Source organism: Buteo buteo, chromosome 12 (genome assembly GCF_964188355.1).
Source record: "Buteo buteo chromosome 12, bButBut1.hap1.1, whole genome shotgun sequence".
Lineage (NCBI taxonomy): Eukaryota > Metazoa > Chordata > Aves > Accipitriformes > Accipitridae > Buteo > Buteo buteo.
In genome coordinates this window covers 35,075,098-35,086,830 of record NC_134182.1, presented here as the reverse complement: position 1 = coordinate 35,086,830, position 11,733 = coordinate 35,075,098, and positions in this window count along the sequence as shown.

Genomic DNA, 11,733 nt, shown 5'->3' with positions numbered 1-11,733 from the left:
CTCAGCACCAGCATCCCCCAAAGAGCTTGCAAGTCACGTACCCTGAGATACAAACCTGACTTTGTAGGCGTTATTCACAAAAAAGCCCCCGGGCTTTGCTGTCTAAGTTTGCCCATGACCCACTTGAATCAGTATGTTCTTGTTACTGTGAGGACAAACCTGGAATCTGGCTGTCCTATGTTTGTGAGTTAATATTGAGTTAATACAGGGAAAGCCTTTACAGAACAGGTAATTCTCTGATTCTTCTTAGCAGGACACTTTCTACATTTCCATTGAAAATCTCTGTTATTGTCCGCTTTTCACAAGTGGGCTTTACACTTCAACGTGTAATATAACCAAGTAGTTCATAATGAGGATCTACACCTTCATCTGACCTCCCACCCTCTGGGAATCTCTGACAGCACCTTCTAGAGTCAGTGAATGTGAGGTGGGAGATGATCACAAGATTTGTTTGCATCCCTAACCGGCCGTTCCCCAGTGGTACTGAACAGCACCCAAAGGATACTGATCTGAGACCAAGTTTCTTCCATCCTAGTGGAGCAGAGAAGGAAATCTCACAATTAGCTCATCCCTCTCCTTCAACAGACCCTCTGTCCCCTAAGATCCTCTTCCCAAGGACATTGCTCCTTCCTGTTCTCCTCCCCGCTGTTCAAGGTGAAGATGCCAAGGGACAGGCCACAGCTCATCCTGCTCCTCGCCAGCAGCCTGATTTCTTGCCAGGACAAGTTCACGTGTTCAGCACAGTAAAGGTACCTTCTCTTAGGGCAGCTGCTGGGGTGGACAACCGCCCATTACCCCTGAGCCAGGCTTGGCCAAAGCCTGGCAGCCGTGTCTCAACTCACCTTCAGCCCAACACGTTACTGTTAAAGCTTACCATTTTTCTGTAAGCGTCACTGTGGGTTTTACTCTGAATGTCTTCTGGGGCAAAAGATTCCATTAAGCGACCTCTAAATCACGGCATTTACCAGCTCGGCTGCCTAATGGCTGTGAAACTTGGACCTTGTACAGGACCAAGGTACAGGGCTGAATGCCCTTGGCAGGTCAGGATTTTACTGGGATGCCAACAAGTCAAAAAACACGTAGCTGCCCTGAAAAGAGCTTACTGCAGTTTTCCTATAATGCTGGTCTCCAAAACGAATGAGGGAATGAAAAAAAAAAAAAAAAAGGTGGGGGAGGGAAAGAGTCGTTTGTGTTTTTTGGATGCTTCAACAATTTCAGTGACCAACCAGAGGTTTACACAAGGGCCTGACCTCAGCCTTAGCTTCCCTTCTTACCAAAAGTGGCAAGAGTGCTGGTGACCCTGACATTCAGCTGGCCATTTGTCTCCTGGGCTTGGTCTCTGAAGTCCAATAACCAGAGTGAAGGCAGCCTTTGAAAATTTCCCACTTGTGGCTAAATACAAAGTATGTTACAAGGATTGTTTTTGTTGCTGTAAAATGCCAGCTGCTATGAAAAGATGCCATGGTGTGCAGCATTGCAATGGAGAGGGGAGAAGAAAGAAAGGTGACAGAAGAAAACAAAATTCAAATGGGAGGAGAAAATTCACCACATGCATCCTCTCCACCCTGACATTTCCCAGCTACGTGATCTGAAGCACTAGCTCCAGTTAGCTTGGTGGCAAAATTTATTTTGACTTGTAGGAAGCCGGGACTTTATTACAGCTGTGTGTTATTAAAGGGTTGACCGAACATCCTGCTCTCCTTGCCACGTTTTTCAGAGCTTACATCTGCCAAGAAGGAAACTTCTGGTGTGTGCCTATAAGCTTATGTTTAAGAAACCCTGCTCTGGCCCAGGCGTTGTGTCGAACCCTTTGGCTTCCACCCCTGTTTGGCTGCAGCTCAGTTCCTCCAGAGCACAGAATACTGCACATGCTTGTGGCCAGTAATTACAGCTTTTTTTCACTTCTCCATCCCGGAGAAACCGAGCTGCTGCCGGTGATTCGGGGCACCGAGGAGCTCCCAGCAGGCTGGCAGCAGCGCAGGCTGCCGCTGCCTCTAAGCCCTTCAGCAAATCCCATGACCTGCAGTCTGAGACACACTGAGCTGGCTCCAGAAACTGAGTCTGCCCAAAGTCACAGCAAAAGTACCAACAGATGAGAGCTTCTTGGCCCGCTGCCCTGCCAACACAGGAGTACTGCTTATTGCTTGTCCTCTCTTTTGTCCTCTCTCGCTCTCATCTCACCAAGAGAATGGGCTCGCTGTCGCTGAAGTCATGCAGTGCCATCTTAGCAAGAAGATGTGAAGCTGCAAGACATTTTAATAACATAGCTAGGTGTCAGGCACTTACTTTCACTGAGGCACACCTGACATATTAAATTTCACGCAGACCTGGGCTGCATTTCCTCCAGAAACGACTAAAAGGAGTTGAGGAAGGGGAAAAAACTCCCAGATCAAACCATTTTGAGTGCCCAATCCTTCGTCAACTTGTACCATATGTCTACCACCAGCCTTGACCCAAACTTTAGATTCACCCATTAATTGTGGCATCAACTCAACTGACCGTGTGGAAATCCCGCCACAGCCCCAGGGAAGCTGGACGGATTTCACCAGTCATGTTACAGGAGCACAGATGACTAAGGGCAAGCTTAGCTAAGAGCGACGTACGGTCCTATACGGTGTTTCCACCAGCTGGTTCAAAACCAGTGCTGACTGGGAGCAAGCAAACCTCGCTTATGACTTCTTAGATGAATCAACTTCTGCCCCGCAGCCCCATGCGGTCCCTCATCACTGACGTGTCCAGCACCTCTCTGCCAGGAACGACATTTTCTCCCTCCATTCGCAGCATGGCAGGAACTTGCCCAAGCCCCAGGCCAGGTCCCTCAGGTCTCCATCCGTGCTCCAGGGACCGAGACCTCTCCCTGCCCAGACAGTCACTGGTCTAGGTCACTTCTAGCAGACGGCTGTCCGTTTGGGGTTATGCGGGCTCTCCAGGGCTTTAGGGGAGATTCGGTGTTGACAGATGGAGAAGGAACTGGGAGCTGGCAAGGTGGGCACTAGCTTGCCTGCCTCCAGCTCCAGCGCTGGGCTTGCCCTTTTAAAGGAAGTTTTCCCCTCTCCGGCTGCCGGCTCGCTCCGCAGCAGCATGGTTTATTATTGCAGAAGCAGTTTAGCATAAGGCCCTGTGCCAGGACGGGCTGCTTTCCCTTCGAGGCATTTAGCTGTCAGTAGCATGTAAGGCAGGCACCCGAGCCCGTCTGCAGCCCACCAGTGCAACCCTCATGACCCTCAGTGCAGAAGAGCATTTCATCGGGAACTGTTAGCCGCTCCCCAATTTTCTGCCTTTTTGCCAAAGCCCCCACCCCTGCAGCAAGCACCTCGGTGGCCAGGCCACAGGAAAGCTTCCCCAGTTACAGCAAAGTCTCCTAAAACACTCACTTTAAAACTCCCTGTGCAAACTTCTCACGCATGCCTGGAAAATCAAGCACAGAAGTATTTGCAAAGCACGGCCATTACGAGACCGCTGGATTTTTGTGGGCATTCTTTAAATATGTTATTTTTGTCCCTCTCAACATCCTTTTTTTTTTTTTTTCCACACTAAAGGGTGCAGAGCCCTGAGATGTGCAGAGCCAGCCCTCCGTCCCTTTGCTGGCATCAGCCTGGAGGTGGGCATCGGGGAGGGACCGCAAGGTCACCAGCCTCCCACTGCCCTTTCCTCACACCAGAGCCCAGCTCCTTTCTCACTCCAGCACCGCTCCCTGAAGTCAAATGACTTTGACCAGTGTAGAGCCAGAAGAGTAAATGGCAAAACTGGGTCATGATGGTAAGGCAAGTTAGATGAGGATAAGCAGCAGAGTCAGGGGTGGCTTCTGAATCTGGCGTCCCAGGTTTTACCCAACAGTTGGGGACCGCAGTTACAGAGAACTTCAACTGACATGAAAAAAAATCCAAATCCTGACTCCTTTCAACTGTACAATCAGTTGAAATCCATAAAAGCAGCAGCGCTGAGTCCTCCTTAGTTCATTTGCAATGAGTCCCCCAGGGCACTACTTTTGCTAGAAATGCCATTAGCATTTACTGTTAAGTTCACTGGGAGGCACTTCTGGTTTTAATTATGTAGCCCTTATAATGCTTCCTCTGGCATTCTCTTAGTATGGAAAAAATGAGCATAGGATATAGACAGATAAAAAAGCTATTAATTCCAGGACTAACAATACCAGATCAGTATAGTTACAAACAAACAGATTTGTCTCCCTAACCCAGCCCGAACAGCTGGCTTTCAGTGTTCGGATAGGAATGTACCAAATATGACAAAAATGTCTTTATCTGGGGAAGCTAATTTTAGACACCAGTTTTGGCCAAGCAGTAGAAATACTTAGGGAAGAAATTACTAAACTTCCAATTAAAATAAATGCTTTTGTAGGACACATTTGCACCCAGCGTTTCGGAAGCGGTCTCCCCGCTACGTCCGTCACGGGGAGACTCTGGAGCGGCGGCTCGGCCGTGCCGCCGTACGCAGCCAGCAGCATCCATCCACCCCGTCCCCTCTGCAGCTTCTCCCTGTCTCTGTAACCCCACCACCAGCCCGCAGACCGCGAGGGACCGGAGCTCTGGCTCTGCGCTTACTCCTCAGACACACAGCCCAGCCTGACCAGCACCCAAGAGAAACAATTTGCCAGTGGCTCCCACGAGGCTGGGAGAGGTGATTGCCGGCACCCACGGTGTACCCACCCCACATCCTCACCCACCCTGGAGAGACGAGGGTCGGGCGTTGTGACTGATGGGGGAGCAAACCAGATTCCTGCCACACGAAAGGGGAAAAACCAGCATTTCAGAGCTTCCCACTGCCTCAAGATGAGGCCGAGGTGCTTCGCAGTTTAAATTAAAAAAAAAAAAGGCAGCAAAAGCAAGGTAAAAAGCAAAACCCAACAGCTCCAGCATCCTCCCAGCACATGGGTGATGCGGCTCAGTTCCCTGCTCTGCTCAGGCAACCTGTGCAGGGCTGAGCGGCCGCAAACCAGCTCCCCAGGTGACTTCTCTGAGGTGGGGGAGAACCAGACCCGAGCTGCCAGATTGACTCAAGAAAAGGGGGCAAGATGTGCAAGTGCATTCACCACACATAGCATTGTAAACAGAGTAATTATAACCCAACTAAAGAGAGAGGAAAAGCACGTGGCACATAAACAAGTTGTTACTGGAGAGGTGCACTGAAAGATTTTTAATTGATCCAGAGCTCTGCTGTTTAAAGATTCATAGGCTTCAAGTTACTTCTGTCATGTTTAAAATCACTTTTGAGTTCAACAGCCTCAGCGCTTGCAACCAGCTACCTCCAAAAGGTGCTCAGTTCAAAAGCCCTTACCTACGGCTGATCCATTTTTGTGTGAAGTGTTTTCTTCCCATGCCCAGCAGGACCCAGAATCGATGGTGGTTGTAGGGAAGGGGCGTTCACGGTCCTGAAGGACACCAAGTGTCGATAGGACGCAAGCAAATACATACGTATATTTTTAACTTCAAGAAATCGGGGCTTAGAAATGCTCACTCTTGATAACAGCAGTCGAAACACTGAAAATCTGCCAACGTCTCCCCTTTCAGCAGCACTCTGGGAGCCGGGCCCAGCTCCATCTGTCACGGTCACAGATTGCGGCACAGCCCGGCTCTTTGCTGTCCCTTTTGGTGGCCGGGCTGGGCTTCCACCCCAAAGCACACCCTCCTGCTCCGGTGCCGAAGGAGTGAGCCGGGATGGGAGCCGTGGACTGCCGAGAGCCGCAGCGATCGGGGTATTCCCGCGGGATACCTCCGCTCAGGTCTTTGCCTGCAAACTTGGCGTGAGGTCAGGTCACTCGCTTCAATTCCAGATGCCCTTTCAGGTTGTCCTGCGGGGATGCTGGTCGTGTGTAGAGCACATACAAGCCTAAGGACAGTAACGTTGACATTTGTTGTCTTTTGAGGACCAGCTAGATAAAGACCATGGGGGCCTGTGAATTAGTTTTTTTACATATGAAATAGAAAATGAAAAGAGAAATCGAACATGAACATTTCCTGGCAAAAGCGGTTGCTAATATTCATGGTAAAGACCATGTGCTCATGCCCCTCACGGACTGTCTCAGCCTCAGGGACACTAGTGACGGCAGCGTTTCCCTTCCCAAATTACTCACAGCCCGCAGTTCTTCGCTGTGAAGAGCCAAAGAGGACACCCCTTTCTCAGTTGACTATGAGCTGCAGCCCAACAAATGAACTTGCAGATTTTGTTACTACAGGACATCATTTTGTTCCAGCACTGAAGTTATTCCAAAGAGCTTTTCTGCACTGAAATCCTTCGGATATTCTCTTGGTAACAGAACGTACATCGAGACTCCTGTTCCGAGACTTCCAGTGAGAGCAGGAGGCTCCGATCCTGCTATCAAATGGCAACGCTAACCTCAGGCTGAATGCCGGCACGCAGCTCAAAGCATCATTTTAACCTCCCGAAAAGCTGCAAAAAGCATCAGCTGAAGTCACTTGGAAGCAGCCTCATGGTGGGGAGCGCAAGAAATAGACCTTTGTAAGTCACTTGAGATGGTGGCAAAGACGTCTTCGGGGACACTAGCCAAAAGCACGGGCTAGCAGTGGAGTAAATGTCCCCACGCTTTGATAGACTTCATGCCAGGGCCTGCACAGGGACACTCCGTGGTACGAAATGGCAGCTGGCCAGTACCACCAGCAACCCAAAAGCATTTCCCACACCGAGGTGTCCTGCAGAGGTGGCACCTGCCGGTACGCAATAAAAGCAAGTGCTTGCTGGAGCAAGTCATTCTGACTAGAGTTTATGGAGAAACTTGTATTCCAAATACACTAACGAACAGAAAAGGCTTTTTCTCACTTGCCAAACATGCCTGGCAAGGAGCTTTCTGTAGCCCACGGGTGTTTCGGGACACTCACACATAGTGGGAACAGGATCGATGGGGGACAGGACACATCCCGGCTGTGTGAATGCGGTGGCCCTTTCTGGGGAGGGCTTCCCAGCCTTCCCGGGACAAGGGATCCTCTCTCCCTGATATTTCTGTGTGCCGTGTTTCTGGCAGGTGGCTGCAGCCCCAAAATCCTGAGTTTGGAAAGCAGCGGCTTATTGTGCCTCCAAGGAAAGGCAGACCCGGCGTTTCACCCGTGCTCCTGCTGACGGCTGGCAGAAAGAGAGGCAGCACCTCCGAAACGGGGCCAGCGTGGAGCTGCTTTGGGATGCACTTTCTACTCATGGATCTATAGCTTTTAGTTTATTTTATTTTTAACCTCCTTTGCAAACACAGTCAAATACTCTGCCCTGTGCCCGGAGATGGCACGAGGTCTCTCCACTGACGATGTCCCACTGAAGGTCGGTTTTGTGGCTTTCCAGGTGATCTGCAGGGGAGCACTGAAAGCCCTCTTGAGTTGCAGCATACCTTGATAAATCATCTCAATCGATGCTGCTTGACCTAAAAGGTGGGAAAGGCTGAGTGCTGAATTTTAAACATAATTTTGATGGAACGTGAAGGCGTCTGCCTTCAGCATAGAGTTACCCAATCCGAGGCTTGCAGGGGCTGGAAATTGAGAGAGACACCAAGGAGAGGCAAAAATGCCTGGGATATTTTTGTTTTGCTGTCTAATGCGAATTTGAGAATGAATCTACACGTGCAATATGCAGGATGCAAGCTAGAAGCACGGAAATAAGCAGCAAATACCTGCAGGGTGCAGAGCATTCTTCAGGACTATGGATGGACATCAGGGACAGCCGGTTCCTTGTTTCAAGATGACCAAACACGTTGTAGAGGCTTCACCAACCTACACAGCAAAGGGCCTGACTGGAAAAAAAGGGCATTTTGCTGCGAGTTCTGCATTCGCTATTGCCTGCTTGGCCGAGCCACTCGGCCAATATTCAGAGTTTTGAAGGCTGGCTCCCGTTTAGAGACAAAACAAGTGATGCAAGCTTGATAGAGCCTTTGGCATGATGGGTTTTGTTGATGGAGAGCACCCACAGTGGTTGGTCCCCCACTTGCTGTGGGCACTGGCCACAGTGGGCTCTTCCTTACAGCCACCACATCCAGGTTCCCCACGTGGGCACACACGCACGGCTCTACATCTTTCCCTTCATGAAAAAAAGATTTATATTACATATTTTATATAAAGTATATACACCTAACTTAATAAATATCTTAACATGCCTCTGAAGCAGTGGTTTTCTGTGTCTCCCTCCCTTGTTTGTGCATCTGAGCACAAGAGCAGAAAGACTACGGGGAGAAAAGGAATACCACTCAGTTAAAGAATGCAGCATTAGAAAACTAATGTTAGGTCTTCAAAGGTCTTTAAACCACTAATTCCCACTCTTGTGGTAGTTTGGTGTTAATGTTTTTCAAGAGCTGGTTGTTAGTGATCAGGGAAACTACTAAATTAACAACTCTGGAGACTTAATTGTCTGAACACTTTCAATCATTTATTAGGGAAGGAAATCCCTGCCTGTAAACAAAGCCAGTGTAGGCTTATTTCACGTCAGGACCAGTAACGACACGTCAAAGCATTCACAAGCCATGAGTTCGGGCCACTAAAATTATCAGCAGGGTTTAGACTTCAAAAACTAATAAACTGGGGTTGATCTTTATTTGTATTCTGGTTTCTGAACCTTTAAGGCCTGCTCAAATGCCATTTCCCAGTTGTTCTCTGTAATCATAAAAGCTGAAACTTCCAATATAAAAGCTGGCAAGTCTCACTTTTTCAAAGGTTTCTGGAGAAGATGAAATTCTGTGGCACTGACAGCGCAACTGTAAAGGCTGCCAGCAAGGAAGGCGTCTTTCTAATGCAGATTGAAGTTCTGAGCAGCAAGTGGAGCAATTTCCACCTCACACGAGGCACAGAGCAGCTTTTCAGCGAGCCCAAATCCTGGGCCGTGTCTTTCTGCCATAACCAGGGCAGAAGCACTTTGTCTGGTGCCTCCTGGGCCGTCTTAGGTCCCAAGTGTTACGTGGTAATGGCATCTTGCTGGAGAAATTTGCTGTGGTCTGCGAAGGAAAATAAGGACAGGGTCATGTTTGCCTTACGTGGGCATTTTGTCCCTGTGCCTTGGGTGTTGTGGGTACATCCCTGCATCCACCCACAACAGAGGGGTCCAGCCGCTGCCTACCCAGCCCCTCAGGCCATCCTTATTGAGGTCTTTGGGGTGCAACGTGGCTGCATCCCAGCAGCAAAGCCGCTCTGTGGGCGCAGCTCTTCAGGTGGGCTTTGACACCATGAGTGGTTTTTTTACTCCCAAATAGGCAGCTGGTTTTAGGCAATGCAGAAGTTAGATGGCTGCCCTCTAGGATGTGCCTGGAAGTGCATGAGATCAGCTTGAATGCAAAATTTATATGCAGTTGGGGAAGTTTCTTTCCAATGCCGACCATGGGGGTTTGACTACTAAGGTTAAATGATTTTACTGAAGGTCTTTATAGGCTGAAATAACGACGACCACTGTCCCATCCCCAGAAGCTGCACACAGATGGCCTCCTTTTCCCAGAGGGACTTGTCCCATCCATCGTCTCTCGACATCGGTGGGCTCCTCAGTCCCCCTGACAAACAGGTCTCTTCTCCTCAGACCCTTTGGGGTGGGGATGGAGCCTTTGCTTCTGTTCCCAAGGCTTAAACCCGCGACTATCATGGCTGTTTATGGCTGGCGTGCTTTCATCGCGCTGGCAGAAGGGAGCAGCACATTTGCTCCCTCGTGGGCTAGGCAAACTGGATCGCCACCCAGTTAAGCCAGAATTGCAATGAAATGTTTGTGGACAGCAGTGCAAGCTGCTGAGGGATCCATCGCTCCCAGCTACTTGCATGGAGCAAGAAGATGGAGCTCCTCACCATGTCGCACTCAGCCCAGCGCTCATTTTCTTTTCCTCACACTGAGTACACGTCTTTCCCCCCGGGGTTAAGTAAACTGCGCTGTGACGCTTTTTCAGCCAGGCAGCCAGCTGTCCACCTGTTTTTGATTAAAATTTTTCTACTGTAGCTCTTGTTGGCTCAGAAAAGTGCTTTGACAAGCTTGAAATTTCCTGCCTCGGGAAGGAATAACATCTCTCTAAGAGCACCATGGGTTGCGTTGGGGAGGCATTACCCATGAGCTGCAGAGAAAGTCGGACTTCTTAAAAAGATCAGAAACTGAAACAGCCCTTGTGGTGGCAGTACTGAAGATGTCCCAGAGCTCCTGGCTCCAGCGTAGGACACGGTTTGGGTCACTGCCATTGAGGCACCTTCATAAAGACACTTCTCAACCTCTGTTTCTTGTACTCAAATGTTTGCCTACCTCAGTTCAAGAAAATGTAGCATATATGATGTCCTTGTGAGGAATAAAGTCAGACACTCTCCAGCTGAGCCGGGCAGGACAGAAAGCTGAGCTGAGGCTGCAGCTGATCGCGACTCACCCTCTCCCCTTTCCCCAGTGACATGAAGAAACCCTCCCTGAAAAGGGAGAAATATTCACGCACGCTTTCACGCTGGAGAAGAAATCTGTGAGGGTGGCAGTTTCTGTACAACGGCCCCTCGAGTTTTGTCTTCACTCTCCTTGACCTGTGCTCTGCTAAAACTTTCGCTAAGCTATTTATCAGGTAAATATGTAAACCGGCCATCATCGTATCACCATATGGTGACAGCGACTGAGAGCTACCCTATTAATTGCTGACCCCATTTCTATTTCAATCATTTGGCGTGTCCTCTAGGAAATGAATGGGATCAGTCATGATAAATCCGTTCTCTCTGGCACCAGATAATCTGTTTTCAAGCTGGAGCAGATGCTGAGGTGCCCGTCCCAGCAGCCTGCTGCTGGATGACCAAGGGGGTTGTAGTGCAATGTGGCTGCATCCCTGCAGACTCGTGTTGGTGCTCCCTTGTACAATAAATGGTTTTGCTACACAGTATTGTGTTCTAAAATGCCCTGCTGAGGTATGGCACATCCCACTCTTGCATGCTGTGTGGAAGGGATGCGTCTTTCTAAAGGTCCCACAGATTAATTCCTGGATGGCTGACAGCCTTTCATTTGAGTATTAAACTGATGCAGAAAGGCCGAGTGTCTTACAGCTAGAGGATACTAGAGAAGGGTAAATGTTATTTGAATTGCTCAGGGTTTTGAGCCCGTATCTCCTGTTTCTGCTCCAACCACTGGGATATGAGACACCGTGGTGTGGTGGTAAGGGTCTCAGCTCCTTGAGCTGGAGCTACTCCGCTTTGCACTGAACCAAAGTAGTCCTTTGAGAGGTGAGGCATGGTGGAGGGAGCATATAAGCATTTAAATGCATGATTTGCTGGTCCTGCTGGTCAGACAATGGGAACATATGCCGTAGAACACTTAACCATCGAGGAGAGCAGAAACTGCATCCCAGCAGCGGGTGCCCTGAGTGCTGGGCTGGAGAGCTGGACACGGCGTTGCTCCCTGGCCCTAGCGGTGCTTAATGCTGTCCTGCACAGACAGGGCTGCAGCTGGGGGGGGCTGGAAGAGGTCTGTGCCCTCGTCATTCCACAGGCTGCCACCCCCTCGAGCAGAGAAGACAGTTCAGCCTGGACCCTGGCTGCCAGAGCCCCTTCCCAAAGCCTTGCCCGTGCAATCGCCCTCGCTCAGGTCCTGGCACAGACCCCCGAAACCGTGCGTGCCTGAGCGAGGAAGGGAGAGGAAGACGCTGGGTCCGAAGCGGAGAGTGCCCTCCCAGAGCAGCGTTTTCCCTCGGGACAGTTTGTTTTTGCTGTATTTTTGTCCCTGGGACCCAGCTGCTTAGCAACTGGATAAAATTGTCACAAAATGCTGGCAGTGCCCTCCTTACCCAGGGCAGGG